We start from the raw sequence: 25,034 nt of genomic DNA, 5'->3' as shown, positions 1-25,034 counted from the left end.
TTAAAGCTTAGAAACACATCAAATCTATATTACTAAAATAGTAAACTTTCTGTTTACTCCAAATTAGATTGAATCTGGCTAATTATATCAGAATTATTATAGAAAGGTTTTCTTGGGCTTCTTAAAAAGTCAGTTTTATAGTTTTCAATATCATTAAGTTAGCAAAAAAATGAAAATCTGAAAGTCTCCTTTAAAACTATGGCTCCCATAAACATTTGCAGGCTGAAACATAAATATGGAGTCATATACCACTTATAACAAATGAGAACCATCTTGAAAGAACCATCATAAAGCCAAAATAACTTAGAATATTTCAAGAATTCCTTCCTACTTCTCAAAATAATCTGTAACTACTTCCAAAACCTTAAAAAACAGTGACCATCCTTAGCAAAGAGAAGTAAAATGTTCACTTAGGACAACCACAGAATGTTCCAAGTTCTCATAATTATTCACTAATCTACAAATATGTTAAAAAGTAAAAAAAAGAAAAAGTACCACCTCACTTTTGCATGAATTTTGGATAACTGAGTCCAAATGAGAATTTAAAGAGGAACAAAGGCAAGGAAAAGCCCCTAGAATAAACTCTCAGATCTTTCACAATGCATTCATTTTTTTGTTATATATTATCTTTCATATCTAATACAATATCCACTTCTTTGAATTCTTAAAGCTCTACAATTTTCTAGACACATGCAATAAATTAAAATTGATCCTGCCTGCTGATAGATTGATGCTATGCATCTCATAATTTTAAATTGAAGAGCAGTGAGCCAGAATCCACAAGTCAATTCAACTCAGCATACCATTATTAATTAACGTTTAATGAATACCCTCGGGTGTCTGCAGTAGCATTTGAAGTCAGTAAACCAGTTGCTGTTTGGGGGCATGTAGTCTAATTCATATATAATTACCAACCTAAATCTGGCTCAACTCTGAATACAGATTGGCAGATTGATGGGTATATTGTTAAACTAGAGGGAAGGTTCCAAAAAAAGAAAGAAAGAAAGAAAAATGAGAAAATAATATTTTTTCAAATATAATGTATGAAAGTCACCAAAGAGGTAATAGATATATGCTATATATCCTGATCTTTTGTGTGGTAGGTGGGGTATCAGAGCAAGATAATAAAATGAATGGACAGATACACATCTTTTTATACATATACATCAAGACAGAAAAAGAAAAGGGATATAAAGCCAGTTATTTACTGAAGAAGAAAGTTTCATAGTTGAAAGCAAGACTAAACCAAGGTCACTGAGTTTCTCTTCAGTGTTAGAAGGCAATGGCATGCCACTCTAGTACTCTTGCCTGGAGAATCCCATGGATGGAGGAGCCTGGTAGGCTGCAGTCCATAGGGTCACGAAGAGTCAGACACGACTGAGAGACTTCACTTTCACTTTTCACTTTCCTGCATTGGAGAAGGAAATGGCAACCCACTCCAGTGTTCTTGCCTGGAAAATCCCAGGGACGGGGGAGCCCGGTGGACTGCCGTCTATGGGGTTGCACAGAGTCAGACACGACTGAAGTGACTTAGCAGCAGCAGCAGAGTTCATAAACACTTCAAAGTTAGCAAATTCCATATTCTAGATAATGGAAAAATCTGACCCTTTTCAGAAGATGTGAAGAAAGTAAGTGAGAACTAGCTATGAGAGTTGTTGAAAGATTTTCTTGAATAATGTAATAGAAGATTAGAGACTTACATGACCCCATTCACTGAACATTATCATTTATTACTCTTTAATATGCATGTAGGGGCTTCCCAGTTGGTGCTAGTGGTAAAGAACCTGTCTGCCAAGGCAGGAGACTTATGAGACATGGGTTCAATCCCTGGGTCGGTCAGATCCCCTGGAGGAGGGCATGGTGACAGTTTTCCTGCCTGAAAAACCCCATGGACAAAGGAGCCTGGCAGGCTACAGTCCATAGGGTCACAAAGACTTGGACACAACAGAAGCAACCTAGCACACATTCGTGTGTGCACAATACGCATACAAGCTTGACCTAGAGTATATTGAAACCCACCAGGAAGACTTCTTTACGGTTTACAACATATTTAAAAGGAAGAAATGAGAAAAAATGGGGAAATTATTCAGTACCCAAATTATCAATAGAGGCCAGCAGAGAACAACCATACACGAGCAATGGTGGAATAACTTACCGACTATTGTAAGTGATCCACCACCCAAGCCGAAGTTACCATGTGAATCCAAGTTACAAAGTTATTTTGTTGATGATTTGTTTGTTTGCCCTTTAAAAAATTTTTAACTAGTTGAAGTACAATATTGTGGTTATTTTCAGATGTACAGCTTCATCTTCTTTTCCATTACAGATTATTACAAGATACCGAAAATAATTCCCTGTACTCTATGGTAAATTCTTGTTGCTTATTGGTTTGTTTGCCTTTTTATCTATAGTTCCTCAGCCTAATAACAGGTTATTATTTTGTAATCTAGAATAAGAATTTGGACGGGGGAGCCTGGTGGGCTGCCATCTATGGGCTCGTGCAGAGTCAGACACGACTGAAGCGACTTAGCAGCAGTAGCAGCAGCAGTCTCTGTGTCTAAAGGGAGTACTTCTAACAATTAAATATAACTATTGGTACTTTTCATACATTGTCTCATTTAATCAATAAAAGTAACCTGTGAGGTAAGAATTACTATGTCTCTTTTACAGATGATAAAAAATGGGCATCAGAGAGGTTTTGTTCATTTGCCAGCTGCTAATAAATAGAGCTGGGGTTTGAACTGCTTTCAGTTTAGCTCCAAAAGCCAATTTTCTTTTCCTATTATTCTTGATTTCTTCAGAATCATGCTATGCTCTTTCAGAAATCACCTTGTCCTCTCTGTATAGTATCGCCTTCCTCTTTCTTCATTAGAACAATGAAAGATCTTACCCAAAGGAGAAACCCTGCTGCCTTTCCAAATAAAGTTGATTCCTCCCTCCCTGACTTCCACAGCACTCCGAATGTATCTACTGGAGAAGGAAATGGCAACCCACTCCACATTTGACTTAACTGAATTAAAAGTCTGTGTTTACTATTAATTTTTAAAGAAAATATTACTCTTGGTGGTAAAAATTTTCAAGTATCAGGGCAGGCTCCATTAAGAGATGATGTGCCAGATACTGTCTATGAGTCCCTTCAGATACACTCTGCACTTTTCCATCCAGACTTCTGCCCAGAGAGACTAACTTGCATGGATAATAGAACTAGGTTCCCATCCTTATAGTTTTCCCACTGGATTAGGCCAAAATAAAGAGCTAACTCAATGCAACCCCAGAGCTAAGGAGTCAGGAAGATAAATACTCTGATCTCACACTTCTATCTCACCTCCAGTCTGTCTCCTGCCATGGCTGCCTATTGGCCAAAACCAATGCTGCCATCTTTTTCCAGGCTCGCTATTTGCAAATAACTACTCCATGATTGGAAGGTTCCTGAGATAGACGAGAAGCAGCTAAGCATCCCTTTTTGGATAAGTTCATCATCAGCAACAGGACATGACATGGCAAGCACCAAATTACTTAAGGCCATTGACACAAAGATGATTGTCACAATTGTTCGGAAGTAGTATGCCTTCGAATAGGAGAAATTAAAAAAGTATATGACTCTCCACTTTCTGTTCCCAATAAAAGCAGGGGCATTGTGGGCAAATACAATGATTACACGTATACAAATGCATACATACACTCATATATATGCTGGCTCACACAAAGACACTTTTGCTGGTAACCTTGTATCAGGCAGGAATTCATTTGCACATAAGCTTATAATGAAGAGAAAATATATCATATTAAAATCATTCAGGGAATCAATTTCAACGAGTGTATAGAAGTGCAAGATCTTTGATAACTATGAAGATAATATTTCTTTTCATTTAATTCATCTGGACAGATGTACTTAGGTTTCATAAAGGGATTCAGGTGGGTAAAATATATTGAACATTTAAATATATGCATAATTTTAAATAAAATAAACAGATTTGTTTGGCTATCCATGTTTGAGTTGACATGGGAATTCCAAATGCTAACTTGGCCACAGCGGGGCTAGTACTTTTTCTTAGAACCCGAGAACATATTAACACTAGGAATATATTAACAACTGCAGAGAAGAAATGTGGTAAAATGAAAACCCAGTTCAGAGGTTCAGAGTTCGGTCAAGACTGAATCATTACTCCACTGAAAGATGTCTGAGCAAGCAAAATATCATGCAAATCATATTTAATTTTCATTTTGCATCTACAATTTGATTTAGATTTAGTAATCAGAAGATTTAATAATCAGTTAGTTCCTTGCATATTCAGTCTCTTTTTTCACCCATATGTACCTTCCTGCCAAGATTTTAACTTTCTCCTTCAGTCAAAATAGAAATAATAATAATATCTTTCTGATTTATCAAGAATAGCAGAAACTGGTAGGTGAGAGACTCTTCCTTGACTAGGATCCCTATTTAAATATAGAAAACATAAATTTCATATAACTCAGCCACATTTCTTTTATCCTGCCCCTCATGAAATTTTGGCAGTGAATCAGTCTATTATCATCATCTTCCAATGATGTTGAGAACTTTACTGTCCAATATTATGCACTAAAAAATTCCAAATGCTAGCAATGACGAAACTTTGGGATCTATTGTTTAGTTATATGAAATATGGGGTCAGTATGGTGATGTTTTTCCTACAATTTTCCATAAATTTTTTCAGTTTTCTGCTTATGTTAGTTTGTACAGCAAAAATTAAAATGGTACAAAATTTAAGGAGCATCAAAGTACATAGTAATCAACATAAAACACTTAATAGAAACAAATTAATATTTTAAAAACCCATCATGAATGAAATATCAAAATAAAGACACCATCACTATTACTGATTTTTCCTTCTGCCTTAGGTTCCAATATCAATATTATTGATCCTAGCCCAATTAGTTTGAATGTTATCAATCCCAACTATTACCTTATTTCTAAACTCCCATTTCTGCTAACGGAGCATACTCCCTGCCTTCCAGATGATAAACCCTTTATTTGACTCTGAGAAACAGCAGAGAGAGATATAATCAGCTTTGTTATAAAAATGATGGGCTTCCCAACTGGCTCAGATGGTAAAGAACCTGTCTGCAATGCAGGAGACACAGGAGACGGAGGTTCAGTTCCTGGGTCAGGAAGAACCCTGGAAAAAAGGAATGGCCATCCACTCCAGTATTCTTGTCTGGAGAATTCCATGGACAGAAGAGCCTGGTGGGCTACCATTCATGGGGTTGCAAAGAGTCAGACATGGCTGAGTGACTAACACTTATGTAAATGATAAGCTTTAGTATGCTGGAAAAATCTATAATATGTACCTTGTGTGCTGGTAGCAGTTACCATAATTCTGAAATGTTTGTGATAGGTTTTCACTATCTTTCTTCTGTAAGAAGACTGAAAAAGCAAGACAATTCCAGCATAGTCTCTCTTTATTGTAAACTCCTGCATACAATACAGTTCCTGGGCTAAACAATGTCTTTGGCTTCTAGCACCAGGTTAAATACAGTTTAGCAGTAACCTTGGTGTCAAGATGAAATGAGCCGATGGCCTTATTTCAGCTCCTTCTTGGCAGATGTCCAGTGTACTAATTGGCACCCAGGTGACAGCATCATGAAACCAACCAAGGTGAACTGAATGTGTAAAGTAACCCATGGATACAATTTTAGGTCATCTACAAACTTGAAATCAGACATACGAAGTTTTATTTTTGCTTCACTAAATGTAAGGGGAAAATTGACTGCTTTCTGACAATCCTGCTAGCATTATAATTTTAAGCAGAAGATTCTTTATATGTATTTAGGATAAGGTACAATGATGAGCTTATGATCCAAGGAAGATTGATGCTCAGTGCAAACCAAAGGCAAAGGGAAGCATCTCTTCGCACAGAACACATCTCAGGACTCTTCACTTACTTTCTTAATATTTTATATCAGATTTACTGTATAAAAAGCACAGAGTTGTTTAATACAGTGGAAGAGAGAACTGGAACAAAACAGGGCAGAGCAGATAAAGGAATAATAGAGAAAGGAGGTAAACAGTGTGAATACAGATATAATACCCAAGTCCATTATCTCACACACACACCATTATCACAATTTTTTTTAAAGAAACTCTAAGCAACAGATGATGTTGTCTGTAAATATAAGAGGATTTGAATAAAATTTCTTCTACTCAGTGTGCCTAGCTTAGTGACTGGCCCATGTGAAGTGAAAAGACACTGATTAACAAATCACCCTTTTTTCTCCCTTTTTCTAGAGGTAAAACTAATGATAACATTTTCCAATGTTATGGAAATGCTTCCTTTCTTAGAATTGTGACCGTATGTCTACCTCAAACCCAAAATGTCTCTAATATTTTTCACCAGTGGAAGAAAAATACAAATATAATTCAAACTTCTTCTGAACATATTCAGTTTAGTTCAGTCACTCAGTCGTGTCCGACTCTTTGCGACCCCATGAATCACAGCAAGCCAGGCCTCCCTGTCCATCACCAACTCCCGGAGTTCACTCAGACTCATGTCCATCAAGTCCATGATGCCATCCAGCCATCTCATCCTCTGTCGTCCTGTTCTCCTCCTGCACCCAATCCCTCCCAACATCAGAGTCTTTTCCAATGAGTCAACTCTTCCCATGAGGTGGCCAAAGTACTGGAGCTTCAGCTTTAGCATCATTCCTTCCAAAGAAATCCCAGGGTTGATCTCCTTCAGAATGGACTGGTTGTATCTCCTTGCAGTCCAATGGACTCTCAAGAGTCTTCTCCAACACCACAGTTCCAAAGCATCAATTATTCGGCACTCAGCCTTCTTCACAATCCAACTCTCACATCCATACATGACCACAGGAAAAACCATAGCCTTGACTAGACGGACCTTTGTTGGCAAAGTAATGTCTCTGCTTTTCAGCATGTTATCTAGTTTGGTCATAACTTTTCTTCCAAGGAGTAAGTATATTTTAATTTCATGGCTGCAATCACCATTTGCCATGATTTTGGAGCCCCCCAAAATAAAGTCTGCCACTGTTTCCACCGTTTCCCCATCTATTTCCCATGAAGTGATGGGACCAGATGCCATGATCTTCGTTTTCTGAATGTTGAGCTTTAAGCCAACTTTTTCACTCTCCTCTTTCACTTTCATCAAGAGGCTTTTTAGTTCCTCTTCACTTTCTGCCATAAGGGTGGTGTCATCTGCATATCTAAGGTTATTGATATTTCTCCCGGCAATCTTGATTCCAGATTGTGCTTCTTCCAGCCCAGATTACAATAAATTAAAAACTCAAGTAACTAATTTTGACAAATTCTCTGTCCCCAACCTCTGACCATAATTTTAGATTCTATTCTCTAATTAAAGGCAATAATTTTTAAAATTATTCATTTTAATTAGAAGATAATTACTTTACAATATTATGATGATTTTTGCCATTCATCAACATGAATTGGCCATAAGCATACATGTGTCTCCCATCCTGAATCCTCTCTCCACCCTATCCCTCTCTGTGGTCACAGAGCACTGGCTTTGGATGCCCTGATTCACGCATCAAACTCTCATCTGGCCATCTGTTTTACATATGGCAATGTATATATTTCAATGATATTCACTCAAATCACCCCACTAAAGGCAATAAATAAGCACTTGTAATTTGTGTTTTTACCAGTCTATTTGTAAAGCCTTGTGATATGAAAAGGAGCACTCACCAACAAAGTGTTTTTGTTTCTAAACTTCAATTCAGCAGATATCTAATAATATGGTGACAAGAGCACTTTCAGTAGTTTAGCTCCACAGAACCATTATTCTATTCAGGGAACAGGCACTTAAGCCACTGAAACAAAACACTCATATGTACTTATTTGCTTTCTTCCCGATTATTTCATGCAGTCAGAAAATAAATCATACAAATGTTGACTTAAAAAAAGAGTCACAACCTAAAAGTTGAGTTATGCTTTATTTAGTGGGAATTTTTAGAACTTCAAGCCTGGGAGACACCATCTGAAATAACCCAGAGAGAACTGTTTTGAGGAGGCAGTGGGGAGGGGTTAGCTTATACTGAAGTTTGCAACAAGGAGTAGATAGCCTGAACATCAAAACATTATGATGTAAGCTGGTGCTCTGGGACAAGCCAGAGGGATGGGGTGGGGAGGGAAGTGGGTGGGTGGGTTCAGGATGGGGGCACACAGGTGTGCCCGTGGTCAATTCATGTCGCTGTATGGCAAAAACCACCACAATATCGTAAAGTAGTTATCCTCTGATTAAAATCAATTAATCAAAAAAGGATAATTGTTAATTAAGGAAACCAGATATCTCAAATTAAGAAATTTAGTGCTTTTCTATGTATGCAAGATGCAACAATCTAATGTTCAACCAGAAATCACTGAAATCATTCCTTTCACGTGCATCTCAGCTGTCTGGGGCCAGCATCCTGAGATTTGATTTTTCACATCCTTAGTTCCTCCCTCACCGTAGGGAGTGGCAGCAGCTCACTGTGGCAGCAGCTCACTGTGGCAGCTCACTGGCTGCCACATAGCAGGCACTATTCTTCCTGGGCTCAGAAATTCATATTTGGAGGGCTGGAATCCCTGAGGGCTGTGAATCATTGTTTATTGATATGGCAGGATATACTCCATTTCACACAAAAGTAATGTGACTCTTCAGTATTTAATTTTTAGACACCATTCAGGCAATAGAAACATTCCATTCATAGGTCTAAATGGAGGTAAAATGTTTTCAATAGCTTTGAATGTGGCACATTCTCAAATATGTTATAATCATATGGCATTAGAAAGCAGTACTGATGTAAACAACAATTTGGATCTTGTCCAATTTTATTCAGCAGCATTTCTCAAAGGACATTCTGGAGAAAATAGATTTCACAGTCTAGTTTTATACTCAATATTTTGTAAGAACCAATAAGGGAAAAGGACCTGAAAAAGTATGTAGGTGTGTATATATATATTTTATAGCTGAATCACTATGCTGTACACCTAAAACTAACACAACATTGTAAATCAACTATGCCTTAGTTGATTTAAAATATAAAGTGCCATTGACAGAAAAAAAAAAAATTATCCAGGATCAAATCCACCTGAGAAACTACAGGTTACACTAAGGTAAATAGAGTTAACTTCTGCAGGATCTCCCAGAACCTCAATATTTAAAAATGTTTTACAAAAATGCCAAGAAAAGGTGATATGCAGATGATACCTCACATCTTGATATTTGAGGATATGGCCACAAATTTGTATTTTTAAAAAAGCTCCTAGAGTAATTTTGATGTTTTAAAAACCCTATGTTTTTGTTTGTTTGCTTTGGTTTGGTTTGGTTTTAGCTTTTCAGGAATACTTCAAACTGTCAGCAGTTTTAAGTCTTGAGGTTGTACTTCTCATTACAAATAGTGGAAGTTTTCAAATATATCTCTCTATAGAGTTAACTTAGTAAAATTTTTATACGTATTGAACTATATTCTGGAAGGAGAACACCAAAATATTATGGCTATCCAGCACAAGAATCCTGAGGTGAACCAACTATAAGATTTTTAATAAGAACTAAAACTAAAAGCTCATTTTTAAGTTGTAATAGCCTAGCTTCAGTAAAATCAAACATAGTATATATATCAGTGCTTTTAGCATTGCCATAGGTCCAGCATATATCAGAAGAATTTTAGATTTTAGATGCTTTTGACCAAAGATCAAAATATTCAGTTAATTAGAAAAATTCTTTGACCTTGCTCTCCTCTCTTACATGCAATCTAGAAGTATACAAAGTTTCTCATTTAAGAAAAAGTTAAACATAGTGTTTTTGATATTTTCAATAAATTCAAAAGAGAAATATTTTTCAATGCACTCTCAGTTACATCCTCAGTTGATTATTTTTAAATCATACATGAAAATACCCTGTTTACTAGAGACAAAAAAAAACCCAACAACAACAAAAACTGAGATGTGGGACAGAACAATTAAATCTTTCACCAAAGTGCGGGTCAGTTTCAACTAGAAAGTTTTATGTTTTCATCAAATTTCAAAACTCTGGTCACATCTGATTAATATTTTGTTCCAGACAGGATTGATCTGCTTTTTAAAGCAGATCTGTGACTCAAGCGAAGGGGAACATGTTACAAACAAGGGCAACCTATGATTACCAGACCATGATTACCAGACCATGGATGTTTTATTTTCTGCTCTCAGCCAACCTTAAAAACGAGTGGCCAGTTAAAAGCTGAAAGGTTATTTGAGACAGAGAACTGTGATGTTGTATCAACCTACATTGGAATGTACAAGTACAAAGACACTAGATCCCCTCAATGTGATCATTTGGAAACCAAACTTCCTGGGAAAGAAAATATCATAATCTCTAAATTAGATGGACCAGTAGGCTTCATTTGTTAACTCTGTGTGCTGCCTGGGTTAATAGAGACTTTAAAATCTTCAAGAGTCTCTACCACAATGGAAGTGTTACACATTAAATATACCCTGAAGAGTATGATGCAGTCAACATAACCCAAATGCCATATATAGTTTGATAAACAAAGAGTATTGTTGCCTGGAGAATCCCATGGACAGAGGAGCCTGGTGGGCTACAGTCCATGGGGTTGCAAAGAGTCAGACACGACTGAAGCGACTACACAGACACACACAGAGAGATTGCCAACAGAATGAACCATCTCTTATGATCAGTAAGTCTACAATAAATATTTAGTTTCTGTTTGGCAAACAAATAACTTCTTGACTGCTAACTGAGATTCTTGAAGGAGCAGGAGTACAATAAAGTTGCTAATGCAACTACTGTATTATTTGGCTTAATTACTTTCCCATGAAAGTTTTCAAGTTACTTGCTGAGTAAATAAAACGTGCTTTTCAAGGAGGCAAACTATCACCTAGCAAACATTATTGATCCTATAATATAATGTCTTCTGCCTAGGATTCTAAAACAGCAGGTAAAAATCTGTTCACCCATCAAATGGTCTGCTGAGTCTGTTCCATCTAGTCTACTAGGTGACAGGTAATCGAAATGTAAGAAAGATTTCTTACAGTTTCAAGGTTCTTTTCAGTTATTTTTTGCTCTATGATTTCCCATAATGGATCCTGACAAGAAACAAACCATTACAACTTTCTATTTCTCCTCTTTCAATATGAAGGAATGAAGTTAAATTGAAGAGAGATCTCCATAACATAAATAATTGCCTTTGATGATGGGCAACTCAGGTTGGTAAATCATTTATTTTTCTTATTTTTTCTGACATATTTCTAGAACCCAAAACAAATAAGAAAATATGACTAACCTAGAAGAAGTTAAGTAATCGGTCTTGGAAAGATTTCTTCAACCAAGAGAAAAACAAGGTGACTGTACTTCATATGTTAAAGCTGCCATGAAAGTGAGAGCTGCTCAGCTGTGTCTGATTCTTTGTGACACAATGGACTATACAGTCCATGGAATTCTCCAGGCCAGAAAACTGGAGTGTGTAGTCATTCCCTTCTTCAGGGGATCTTCCCAACTCAGGGATCGAACCAGGGTCTCTTGCATTGGAGGCGGATTCTTTACCAGCTGAGCCACCAGAGAAGCCCATAACATATTAAGATAGGTATAAATAGTAAAAGGTTAACTTTGCCTTTAAGAATGAAGGTCACTGTCGGCACTGAGAGGTCACATGGTGAGTGTAATCAAAAGGGAAAAGTCATATTTATTGTACACCAACTATATGGCTGCCACGCACTGTGTTTGGCATTTTTACACATTTTACTGTATTTAATTCTCCCAATAATTCTGCAATAAAGGTTTTATAATGTCTATTATACAGATGAGATAACTGAAGTTCAGAAACATTGAGTACCTTTTTGACATCCAAGAGTCACTTGTTACTGGGAAAAGTACTTATGTTCACTATGCTCAGCTGGCACAAAATAGTCTTACCTAAAACAGTCTGACCATAAAATACCCTTGCTTGAATAACACCACCAAAATTGTCCTTAGATAATTTGATAGGAGATGACTGTTTAAGTTATCATGATTTTGTATCAACAAAACATGATGTTGCAGAAGTTTAGAATGATGTAAGAACACTCTTCTTCCTACAGGGAGCAAAATTGACTCTGTTTTCTCTAGATTAGCAACATCTTTCCTTTGAGTACGCCCCAGAAGATAAACAACATTTCTAAGGCCTGAAGGCTTAACCTTGAAAATTAAAAATGTATTCATAGGTGAAATTTTTTTTTTTTTTTGCCAAATGTGGTTAGAAAAAAAATAAAGGAGAAAGAAAAGAGACATGGCAGATAGAACCCTGAGGACAGTTGTATGCCATACAGAAGAGAGTGTTTTTAGAGTATTTATTCTGCAGTTTATGGATGAGGACAACTTTATATTTATATATATATAAAGAAATACCTATATAGGATGCACAATTTTCATAAGCTTGGCATAATAAATAATGTATAAGAGAGTTTCTTCACTAGCTTCCCTTGGTGTCTTAGGTAACCAATGTTCTCCATTTCCCTCTATAAAACAGATTCATTTTTCCTCACAGGACTTGAATAAGTTTTGTGGCTGGCTTTCTTCTTATAGATCTGTCTAATTCTGCTTCCATCAGCTGGGTAAATTGTGTTTCTTGCAAGTCAGACTTGTTGCAAATGCCAGGAAAAAGTTATTCGGCCAGGAAACTTGCATAACTTGCTATAGCATTTCATAAATTTATTTGACCTAAAAAATTTACTTCATTCCAATACTTATAGAAAAATGGTCTGATGTAGTGTTTCATAAATATTACTGTGTAGTATATGTAACATGAAGCGATCAAACATGGAGGCCAAAAACAAAGAGAGGTGGTCCTATGAAAATGAGTTTAAGGATTTGTTGTATAAGACTGACATAAAGTCATTATTAAGTTAGATGTGATGGACGTGAGTCTGAGTGAACTCCGGGAGTTGGTGATGGACAGGGAGGCCTGGCGTGCTGCGATTCATGGGGTCGCAAAGAGTCGGACACGACTGAGCAACTGAACTGAACTGAACTGAGCAAGACCAAAGTAATAATTGGTTTTTTCTTAAAAAAAAAATCACACCTCAATATATTGACCTGACTTTAAAAACAAATCATAGAAATCTAGGAAGATTCTGAGCTTATATTACTTTGTAAAGAAACTGAATATGAAAATGGCAAGTGCTAAATTTTGCAAGTGATAAAAAGACAAGAAGAAAACCAGTCATTATGTTCCTATTCAAAGAGCCCAGTCTCACATCAAAATTGGGAACTGCATATAAACTTAAATGTTTTGAATTGATACGAAATCGTGTATGTCCTGTTTCACAGTTCCCTACTTTAGCCAACATTTTCAGTGGATTAATTAACTGAACATCTCCTACTCCAAACATAGTGGTAAAGAGAGTTTCAACTGTATGGCCATGATACTCTACAAATTTATCTTACAGATACCCTCTCTTCTTTTTAAAGGAAGCTGTCCTTTTCTCCTATTGCAAGAGAAAATCAGCAGTGTAGAGTTCAAGCATGAGTGGAATTTGGAAGACTGATTTTGTTCAATGGAAAGGCATCAGGTCTGGAAGCCCGGGCTTAGCATTTCTGGGACCCCAGCAGAATCTCGTGACCCTGTGGTGCCAGGATCACTCTTTCTTCTGTATGAAGAAAGTTTTGGTATTAAAAGTGATCTGCAGGATAAGACAACTTTAAATTCCTCATATTACTTAGCTTTGCATATAAATGAATATTAATTGCATTTGCTGCATACTCTATTCCTTCTCAGACTCAGTCAAAATGATTAGCCCATCTATCCTGAACAGTTAAGAGAAGAAAATATGCCGATGGAAAGGAAGGATGCATCTGATATTGTGTGTGTTAGTCACTCAGTCGTGTCCAACTCTTTGTGACCCCATGGCCTACTTTAGCCCACCAGGCTCCTCTGTCCATGGAATTCTCTAGGCAAGAATACTGGAGTGGGTTGCCATTTCCTCCTCCAGGGATCTTCCTGACCCAGGGATCGAATCGGGTCTCCTGCATTGCAGGTAGATTCTTTACTGTCTGATTCTTTCCCACCAGGGAAGCCCCATGTGATATTGAAAGTGAAGTCGCTCAGTCATGTCCAACTCTTTGCGACCCCATGGACTGTAGCCTACCAGGCTTCTCAGTCCATGGGATTTTCCAGGCAAGAGTACTGGAGTGGGTTACCATTCCCTTCTCCAGGGGATCTTCCCTACCCAGGGATTGAACCCGGGTCTCCTGCATTGTAGGCAGACACTTTACCCTCTAAGCCACCAGGGAAGCACTCATGTGATATTGAGAACATGTAAATATATAGATTAGCAGGTGGACATTGTCAAACAGCTGTTAGAAACAGCTAGACTATGTTTTTTTGTTCAAAAATTTCTGTAATTTTGTTTTGCACCACAGGCCGGACGCATAAGCACTTTAGAGCACACCTTCTTTTTGTTCTTCTGGTTTCTTTATCATGTTAGCCCATTTTAATGTTGCAGAACTTAGTAGACATTGCTCCATTGATAATTTTATAATCTTCATTATTCTGTGAATATCTTTATCATGTGAGGCTTGTCACATTTTAAAAATATTATCTTAATGGATACGGACTACTTTAAATAGTATTATATATTACTGATGGCGATCTGAAGTTCAAAAGTGTTTTGGAATTTTGAAGAGTATTGAAATTAGACTTAATTTACTGTTTGGTTTAAATTTAATTTTTCTTGGAAGCTGACCAGATGATATCTCAAAGTAGATTTTGTTTCCAGAACTTAAATTATTTTCCCCACACAATCTCAGCCTTATGTCTTTATCACTGGCTACTATCTTGCTACCTTTTCACCTTTAAAGAATAATTTCTCCATCTTCCTTTTCCTTGTTGATTCTACCTCTGCATAATGGAAGTCGTCATACAAAAAGTAAAGAAAAGAAACAGTGACCTCTGAAAGTGTGCAGATGAAGTGAAGATAGGAACTGAAAGGTCCTCCTGAACAGTGCCTGTAACACGGCCAATCCAATTACTGATTAACTGACCTTGTCCCCAGAGCAAAGGAGGTACAATGTTATTTTAGTTACCAATATAGTCTTGTTCTTTTCTTATTTACATTCTATAAGTAAATTTCAAGCAATCTATGTAGTAGAGAAATTCTTATTCCCTCTAAAGATTTTTTTTTTCTTCACAAAACAGAGATTTCCCCAAAACAGAGAAAAGAGTAGTTTTAACTTTAGACATTTTACTAACAAGCTGCTGCTTTAAGAATTTCCAGAAAAGTTATCTGATTATATTTTTTAATACAGGATCCATCAGTTTTTCTTTAAGCCACTAAAAATCTTAGACACATATTAAATCCCAGTAAGACTGATTTGATTAACTCTTTTACATCTTGCTAGCTGTTTGTATTTTCTTAAGAAATGTGGTGAACCACTGAGATCCTAATTCTGCCAGTTGATCAACTATCCTGGCTTGATTTTTTTGAAAATGCACCAGTCTTTATTCACGTTCACATCCTGATAATTTTCTTTGTAAATGCACTTTTTAATATTACATGTATCCTAGACTAAACTACTCAGAAAGGACATCTCATGAACTCTAGCCTGAGGCAGTCATCTTGTTCTATAATCAAGGAACAGGGTGTAACCATGTGGGTACAAATGCATACCTGAGAGGGTATATGCACCCACGTTTAGGCACGAAGCTGATAGTGCTCTGTGCAAAGTGTCTTGGAATACAATACTATTGGTAATTCAAGAAAATCATGTTGAAGTTTTATCGAGAGTTCTGGACCCAGCATTCATGTAGTCATGTGCCACTTGCTGAAACTCCTTGGGCCCATTTTCTTCATGTGTAAGATGGAGATGACATTTTTCTATTGATAGTTCCTCAAACAAGAGTATAATCATTGGCCTCAGAAGAAGAACAATAGTTTTTAAAAAGGCATTTCAAGAAAGATAGTAACAGTTTAATATTTTGAGGCTCAATTTCATTTAGAGATCTTTCCTAAAACCAAAATGAACAAACCAAACCAAATCCCAATCCCTCCCATGAAAAAGTTCCCCTAAAGGACAAACAAAACATCTAACCAAAAAAAATGAGCAGTAAATTGCTATATAGGAAACATTTCTTATGCCTCGTCCATCTGAACCCCTGAGTCAACTAAGAGTGGATACACGTGTGTGCATGTGTGCACGCACACACACGCACACACACCCCACTGCTGAGTGTTCCTTTTCCTTCCTCACTTGTCTTGCTCTTCCTCTCAATTTAACCACTCTTCAAGTTGAAAAAAGAAAAGAAGAAAACTGGAAAACCATAGGAAGAAGAGTAGATGATGAGAAAGTATCATAAAGAATGAAAAAGATAAATGAGAAATAAAAAATATAAGAATGGATGGAGAGGAAAGTAAAGGAATAAGAAAAGCAGTAAGATGAGAGTTATGGGGAGAGAAAAGTGGGAAACTGTTGGTTTCATGTTAATACTGGTGATAACATTAATTTGTGTATCCAGACCCCAAAATGCAGGGCTTCCAGCAGCCTGGCCCAGGTCACAAATCAGAATGAACTCAGCACGCACTTACAGAAATGCCTCACTGTCATAGAAATCTAACACCAATCACAACCCTCCAAATCAGCTTACTCTAGAAAATGGGACCTGCCAGCCTTATAAGGAAACCCTTGACCTCCTAGCTAATCGTGTCCTGCTCCAGCATGACAGTTTCTCCAGCTCCTAAAACAGGTTCCTGCCATGACCCTCAGGAATACCACCAGGTATCCACCAGGAATCCACCATTGTGAGGCGCTATGCTCTCCCAATCCATGGGTTGATTCCCCTCGCATAAAGAACATCAGACTCATTACTAAATTGCTGTAGCTTTGTCATTGCCATTGGTTAATCACCCTTTTGAGTCCCTGTGAAATTTTTCTCTCCATATCTTTAGATGTCTGCGTGTGTGCTAAGTCACTGCAGTCGTGTCCGACTCTTTGTGATTCCATGGACTGTAGCTCGTCAGGCTCCTCCACTCCAGGCAAGAATACTGGAGTGGGTTGCCATGCTCTCCTCCAGGGGAGCTTCCTGACCCAGGGATCTCTTATGTCTCCTGCATTAGCAGGTGGGTTCTTTACCTAAATTACCGCGTTTGTTGCCATAAAGTCAGTTACTTCTTTTTTTAATATTAGAAATAAGAACAATAATCCATCATTCCTTAACACTAGAGTTTAAACAGATAATTGAACCTAATAATATCTTGGGGTCACATTTACCACTATGATCAATGTTAGTGAAGAAAAGCTGGTGTACGTATTCCTTAAATAACGCATATAACGCACAACTAAATAAGAAAAAAAATCTGATCACATGCAGTATTTAGAGTGGTTTCCCTCACACATGTCTTTTGAATGAATATTGATTTGAAGTGGGTGGTGCTTCTGCCTGAAAATTGATCTGTGCTCACACTAGCATTCAAACTGAGAGTATGGTAGAACAGGGATTGATTTGGCATATGACTCTGCATCCTTCCAAGAAAGAACTCAACCTGTGGGGAAAAAAGATTGAGACATCCATGTGTCCCACAGGAGTGGATAACTGCTAAAGAGGAGAAACGATCAGGTGATATAGCACCCGTTTCCTTTTAATCATATCTTCCTCAGTTTGGTTCATATAGTACATCTAAGGCAGAGGGTTTGAATAAAGTCTACAAGAGATGTTAAAACCAAACTGCATGAAAGGTTTTGAGAGTTCAAAGTGCATCCTGAGCTCATGGGGAACAAAGTCTTCACTCTAACATTGGGGCGTGATAGGTCCTGCAAAGGATATTACGTCTTGAGCAGTGCTGCCGACAATTCTGTATTTCAATAGAGAAATGAGAAAGAACATTGCAATTAAGTGACATTCAAAAGAGATACCCAGAGCAGAAGCAGACAATTGCAACACTGGGGTCTGGAAGGATGGTTGAGAGAGCAAACATGGAACACTGTCAGGGCCTCTGAGCATCAGGAGAAGACAGAGAAAGTGAAGGGGCAAAAGGCACTGGAATAAAGGGACTTAATCTCTATGACCCTCAAACAAGCAAAGAAACACACTGCTTGCTCTGGAAGTGAAACTTTAAGAAGAGGAATCTGGTACCCACTTCTAAACACATTCTAGATATGAGCCACTTCTACACAGAAATTCTATAACAACATTATTGGGGAAACTTCAGGAGGCGAGAATTTCCGGCATGAGGTTGCAGAAGGTGCTTGTCCTTAGTCACTCAGCCGTGTCCAACTCTTTGTGACCCCTTGGGCAGTAGCCTGCCAGGCTTCTCTGTCCATGGGATTTCCCAGGCAAGAATACTGGAGTGGGTTGCCATTTTCTTCTCCAGGGGAATCTTCCCAAGCCAGGGATCGAACCTACATCTCCTGCCTGGCAAGTGGCTCCCCTGAGCCACCTGGGAAGCCCAATGTTAACAAAATAAATTACAGAAAATATTCCTGTTATATTTCTACCACTTCATTAATACAGATAAATTTGGTTTAAATATCATATCAAATATTTTATTTATTTAGCTACACCTGATATCAAGAGGCACATACTTCCTTAGGAGTGGGAGCTCTTTTGTTCCTGCATTTTTGTTTCAATAAGGTAATTATTCTTATGAATTTAGTCACAGAAGCCATTAATGTTACATTGAAGTACACTCTACTGTGGAATTAAGGTAATCGATCACTATAGACTGTGAGATCTATATACAATCATTGGAAGAGAGAAATGGCCTATAAATCTTTTAGAAAGGTTGTGGGAACCAGTATTAAATTTTCATGTTATCAGGCAGGTAGGCTAGAAAGACTATCAAAATACAAAGAAATAAGAACGATCTAGCACTTAGCTTTTGAAAGTTATTTTGTTGATCATTTACCTCCCATAAGTCTGTCAAGCAACATTTCCATATAATACTCTTCATTCGTACGTTACACCGTTTGTGTTTATTTATTTATTTATTTCAAAATAAGAACTCCATATTTATTATATATTTATATTATTATTTTCTTTTTTTTAAATTTTTTAAATTTTAAAATCTTTAATTCTTACATGCGTTCCCAAACATGAACCCCCCTCCCACCTCCCTCCCCACAACATCTCTCTGGGTCATCCCCATGCACCAGCCCCAAGCATGCTGCACCCTGCGTCAGACATAGACTGGCGATTCAATTCTTACATGATAGTATACATGTTAGAATGCCATTCTCCCAAATCATCCCACCCTCTCCCTCTCCCTCTGAGTCCAAAAGTCCGTTATACACATCTGTGTCTTTTTTCCTGTCTTGCATACAGGGTTGTCATTGCCATCTTCAATGCTGACTTCAAAGATGGCACACACCGAAGTCAGACTGGATACATTTTAAGGAATTAGGATTTAGAAATATGAATTATGTCATAAAACATTGATGCAGAACATACCACATCAGTAGTTACAAAAAATAAAAACCAAAAAAGAAAAAATCTCCCCTGCAAAGAGTTTTCTCAGGAAAACAAATACAAAATGGAAAATCCAGATGCTCAGAGAGCATGGGATGGATTCCATGGTTACTTATATGTGATTCTTCATGAGTGTTTTGTTGCCTGGAGCTCAGGGGAATTTAGGGATGACTGCCTTTAACGTGAGAAACTGGTCATAGTCCAGAAAAATTTCCACAGGCTTCGACAGTTCTGGTTCTAAACTCACTAGTGTAACCTTCTCCCTGGCAAACCACAGAAGTTGGCAACAATAAATAAGTAAATTATGTCCTTCATTTTCATCCCTTTACCAATTCTCTGTTTTGTCTCCTGCCTGTTAAATATTTTCAAGAATAATGTGGGGTTTGGTCACCTACTGTCATTAAAGTCCTAAGTGATTCAACTTGGCCTAGAGTTGACAGAAGAAGATGAGCAAAATTTCCACCATCAGTCATGTTTCATGCTGAATGCTGTGGATGTGAAACACAGCAGGACCTAGGGTCCTTGCCCTCCGTCTCCTCAGTCTGCCTTTTGTCTGTGGAAAAACTTTGGCCAAGAAATAAGTTTAATCCGAGAAGTGAGAAAATGCAGAAACAAAGAAAAACAGACCAACAAGACTGAATAATAATAGTTTAGGTCATTAAGCATAGTCGAGGACCTTCAGCTTCTCTCCAAGGGCTATAGATAGTATCCTGCCGCATTTCCTTTTCGCTGTTTTATAGATACCAACACTCCCGCCAGGTGGGAGAAGTTAACTACACCATGATCAGACTAGTCCTAACATAAGCTGCCACAATTCTGAGAGCTGATCTCAGAGAAATGGGAACAAACTGACCCTGGAACTGAAGATCAGCTGTACTTAAAACAATCAAGATGATGCTGGTCAGACCATCATGTGACCAATTTCACCGCATGACTATCAGAACTGACTGCGCTGTTTCTACACTTAGCCCCCTCCTTCCATCTATAAAAGCTCATGCTCACTGATTGTCAGTGTGTGTGTGTGTCGGGGGTGGGGGTTGACTTTTGGACAGGAGTCCACTCTCCCTATCTCCCCAGGGTTGCTGGCCTTGGAAATAAACTTTCCATCAATGTTGCCTCTACTGGCTTCAGAGAGCTAAGCAGGAAGACCCCTACTTTCAGTAACAGACAAGCCTGTTGTATCTTCAAAAACCAAGAGAAGAATGTTATTCATAGAGGAGGAGAAGAGGAGAGAGTAGACAACCTACACTTTCCCTGGAACTGCTTTCTTTTTTTTTTTGGTTGTGTCTCCTCCTCCTCTCCTGTCAGATAACTTTCATTATCTTCCCTATAAATAGTGACCTGCTGGTGTGAGGCTTTTCCTGAGGAATCTCATTTGCTTCTGCCAGCTTGGTTATTAACACTGGGGTGATGGTTCCTAATTTTACTTCTCCATCTCTTAAGTAGATGAGAAATGTACTCTACTGAATGCAAACATAAAGTATCCCCAAATAAGAATCTGTAGAAGGAAATGGCAACCCACTCCAGTATTCTTGCCTGGAAAATCCCATGGACAGAGAAGCCTGGAGGGCTATAGTCCATGACATCGCAAGAGTTGGACACAACTTAGCGACTAAACCACCACCAAATAAGAGTCATCCATTTCACCCCCAAATCTGCATTTTCTCTTGCCTTTCTTATCTTATTTGGAAGTTACTTTAGTCCTATTGCAGAATGCTTCAATCTCCCCACTGATGTTCTAGACTTTTATCAGTCACTGAGCCCTGTTAATATTGTTGCTCAGTTGCTATGTCCAACTCTTTGTGACCCCACGGACTGTAGCCTGCCAGGCTCCTCTGTCCATGGGATTTCCCAGGCAAGAATACTGGAGGGGGTGCTCATTTCCTTCTCCAGGGGATCTTCCTGATCCAGGGATGGAACCCGCCTCCCCTGCATTGGCAGGTCGATTCTTTATCACTGAGCCACCAGGGAAGCCCTGAGCCTCGTCAATATTATGTCCAAAGTCATTTCACCTCTCCAGTTCACAGTTCTCATCAAAGCAACACCTGTTTCCCTAGCTCAGGCTGTCATCCTCTCTCACCTAGATCACTACACGGTCTCCTCACCACGTCCCATCTCTGATATCTCCCATTAGCAATTCCACTGTGACACTGACCGTCTGCAATCTTTAGGACAGACATTTGCTAACTGTGTACTTACTGATGCTTGCCAACTCTGTAAAGTTCCTGTCCTAATGGATTTTGTGTGCTGCGGTGATAGATTTCATTTGATGATTCTTCAGATTAAAAATCCATCATTAGGTAATAAGGTCTCCAGTGTTAGAGGTACACAAAGCTCTTAACACTCTGACTTTAGGGAACTCGACTCAGTGCTCTGTGGTCACTAAATGGGAAGGAAGTCGAAAAAAGAGGGGATATAGGTATATGAATAACTAATTCACTTTGCTGCACCATAGGAACTAACACAACACTGTAAAACAACTATGCTCCAATAAAAATGAAAGAAAAAAAAATCCAATCTGACTTCAGAAATAGTTCTAGTCCTCTTTTCAATCACAACTTCACTCTTTTCACCCTGTTTTCTTTTTTAAATTCTAGCTGCTATTACCGAATATGTTTTTATTAATGTATTTCCTCCTGACTCATTTATTTGCAAAATTTCTATTAGAGCTTTAAGACCCTCACTAGAAAATTTCACTTTCAGTGAAGTTACCCTTGTCGTCCTAACCAGATTTCATTGATGCTTCTTTCATGTCTATGTTTGTTCATGCTTCTATCACTGATCATATTCACAGAATATTATAATTCATTGCTTGCACCTGTATGCCTCCCTCTAGGCTGTAAGTCCTTTCATTGCAAAAATGATGTAGTCATCTTTGAATCTTGAGTCCCTATCAAAGCAAAATTTCTACCATGATAAGAACATGGTAAGGATGTGTTTAAGGACCAAAACCAGAAACAAAACAGGAAAATAAAGGGAAGAGGGAAAGAAAGAGAAGAGTGAGCAGAAAGTTGGGGCATGCTCTGCGATGCCCTAGAGGAACGGAATGAGGAAGGAGGCGGAAGGCTCAATAGGGAAGGGATATATATATATATATATCTGATTCACATTGTTGTACGGCAGAAAACAATGCAACATTGTACAGCAATTTCCCACCAATTAAAAGAGAGAAAAAGACCAAAATAAGAAAATTGGTAATTTATTGTATTTCCAAGTTTTATAGATTTCCAAATAATTTAAAAAAAAAAACAAGAATACAACATATGACAGAGTAGGGGAAAATGAATTTAGTTCCAACTAATCTTAAATGTTAGTTTCATCTAATTAAAAAAAAAAAAGCCAAAGTTTAAAAAGCTACAACAAAAAAAAGAAAGTTGGGGGAAGGGAAATTTTCAGGTTAAAAGTATGGGTAGTAAAATGGTTAAGGACCTTTATTTTACACTCAGTAAATGCTAAGGATTAGGTGTCATTGTTAACTGACAGCTAAGAGGAAAGACACTGATTGTCCCCAGCAGACCTTTCATCATTCTAATGATTCATTTGCTTCAGTTGGCTCTTCATAACAGAGAAGCTTTTCTTTCCTGCAACCCTGACAGCATGCTGGGGAAGAAACTATATATACATCATTCACAAGAAAATGAAAACTATAACCCTCTTTTCAGCTCGTGGATTTAGGAAATAAAAAAGAAGAAGAAGAAAGAAGAGGCAATAAAAAATGAATGAAATGGCAGTAAAAGTCTTGGAGGGTCAAGACAAGATTCTGCCAGGGCGCAGATGATTTATACATGCATAAGGCATTGGGAGGATTAAGAAATATTGTGCTGGGGTTGCTCTTGCTACTAGAAGCTGTAAATGATAGAAATACCAGGAAGCATGGCATTATTTATAGAAGAGGCCATTTCAATTGCTGTGTAAACTCTGGGAGATTGAATGTGCATTACCTTAACCAGATACTGAGTGTTTTCTCTTGACTTTCCATCCATTTTGCTCTGTAAACACCAGTACACAAGCAGCTAAACAGTCACTGAAGGAAGACGTGTGGTTATCAAAGTTCTCTGACATATCCCCTGCAGAACCACTGTGTATACTATTGGGTTGGCCAAAAAGTTCTTCAGGCTTTTCATCAGCTGTTATGAAAAACCTGAATGAAATTTGTGGCCAACCCAATATTATACTGTGTGACTAAGCCTAGCAAACAACAGAATAAAAGGCATTTTTCTTTCATTCTAATTTCATGAGGTTTTATACTAAAAAGGAAACATGATTCCTTTGAGATTTCTCCCTAAGTATTTATTTTATCAAGAAATGCTAATGTTAATTACAATTTTGCTAAGTAGGAAGACATAAATTTGCAGTTTACCTGCAGTTAGCACAAAGAGCTGACACATTGAATAAATATGAGAATTCTGCCTCTCTTACCACCTTGCAGGTGACTATTAATGTAAACACTTTCTCAGCCAGGAATGGGAAACTAAGCTCCTGTTACAATACAACTCTATGCCCAAATAGAATTTACTTTTTGTTTAATTACATCTCTGACATTTTCTGGATGAATTGGGCAGGATATTCATCCACTTGAAATAATTACCTAATAAAGTTTAAAAGACGGACTTAATAAAGTTTTTGACTGCTGTAAAAATTGCTGCTCAGAATAATTAATGCAATATAAAATAGATCTGAAGCTATGAACATCACAAGTAAACAGTAAAAATAGAATTTTCTTAAATCCAGATCACTGAAACATGCCAAAAATTTCAAACAAGGGCCTTAGAAGCAAAAGATCACAAATACATGAAATCTGTTTAATTGTATTCAGGGGTAGTGATTTTTAAAAACACATTATATGCCAATTTTTAAATAAAGAATGAGATGCATAGCTTTAAGTGAGGGCTTCTCATTCTAGGCAGTGCATTAATTATCCAGGATTTTGCTCTCTGAGGCATACAAGACATTAGATGAAATATCAACCAACATAATTTACCCTCTCTAATTCTAGCTTTAGACAGTTAAGGAGCCCAGATGTTAAGAGAAATGACCCCTGTACTAACCATAACAACCTGTTGTTTTAGTTTTCCATATGGTTTCACGAATGAGAGATTATCAAATGTTTGGAAGCATATGGAAGACCCAAGAAGAACTACTGTCTTCTTACTTTATTAGAGAAAGCTCAAAAAGAAATTAATAGGTATTAAACACTTATTGCATTGCCTCTTATTTTATAATTTAAACTATACAGTGCAGGATCAAACAGTGCTTTTGATATATTCGAAATTCCTATATTTCAGAGACATTGAATAACCTTCCAAAATGTCCTTGAAAATTCTAAAAATGCATTATTACATTCTCTGAGAAAGTTAATACCACCCTCAAACTGGACTTATTAGTTACTTACAGGTTTATAAAGAAAACGTACTATGAATTCAGCATTTGTAAAAATGGTCTTTACTTGAAGACCACAATTAAAAAGGAGTATAAATAAAAACGTATACTTAAAAATCTACACATAGACATTAAGTTACCAGAGGAAATATAAACCTAAATTAGGCTATCCATGTAAATTACAAAACTAAAAGCCTACGGGAGTTATACTGCATTTAAGACACTAT

General features: G+C 37.5%; 1 protein-coding gene and 1 non-coding gene across 8 annotated transcripts in view; both read right to left on the bottom strand.

The window, feature by feature from the left end:
* The window catches only part of ARHGAP24 (Rho GTPase activating protein 24), an 887,096-nt gene that overhangs the window by 84,615 nt on the left and 777,447 nt on the right, over positions 1-25,034 (bottom strand). The window lies entirely within an intron of this gene.
* TRNAC-ACA (transfer RNA cysteine (anticodon ACA)) lies at positions 14,190-14,261 on the bottom strand. Its single transcript has one exon. It is a non-coding gene; the product is annotated as a tRNA-Cys (tRNA).

Source organism: Ovis aries, chromosome 6 (genome assembly GCF_016772045.2).
Source record: "Ovis aries strain OAR_USU_Benz2616 breed Rambouillet chromosome 6, ARS-UI_Ramb_v3.0, whole genome shotgun sequence".
Taxonomy (NCBI): domain Eukaryota; kingdom Metazoa; phylum Chordata; class Mammalia; order Artiodactyla; family Bovidae; genus Ovis; species Ovis aries.
The sequence above is the reverse complement of the archived record's forward strand: the minus strand, read 5'-3'. Positions and strand labels throughout refer to the sequence as shown.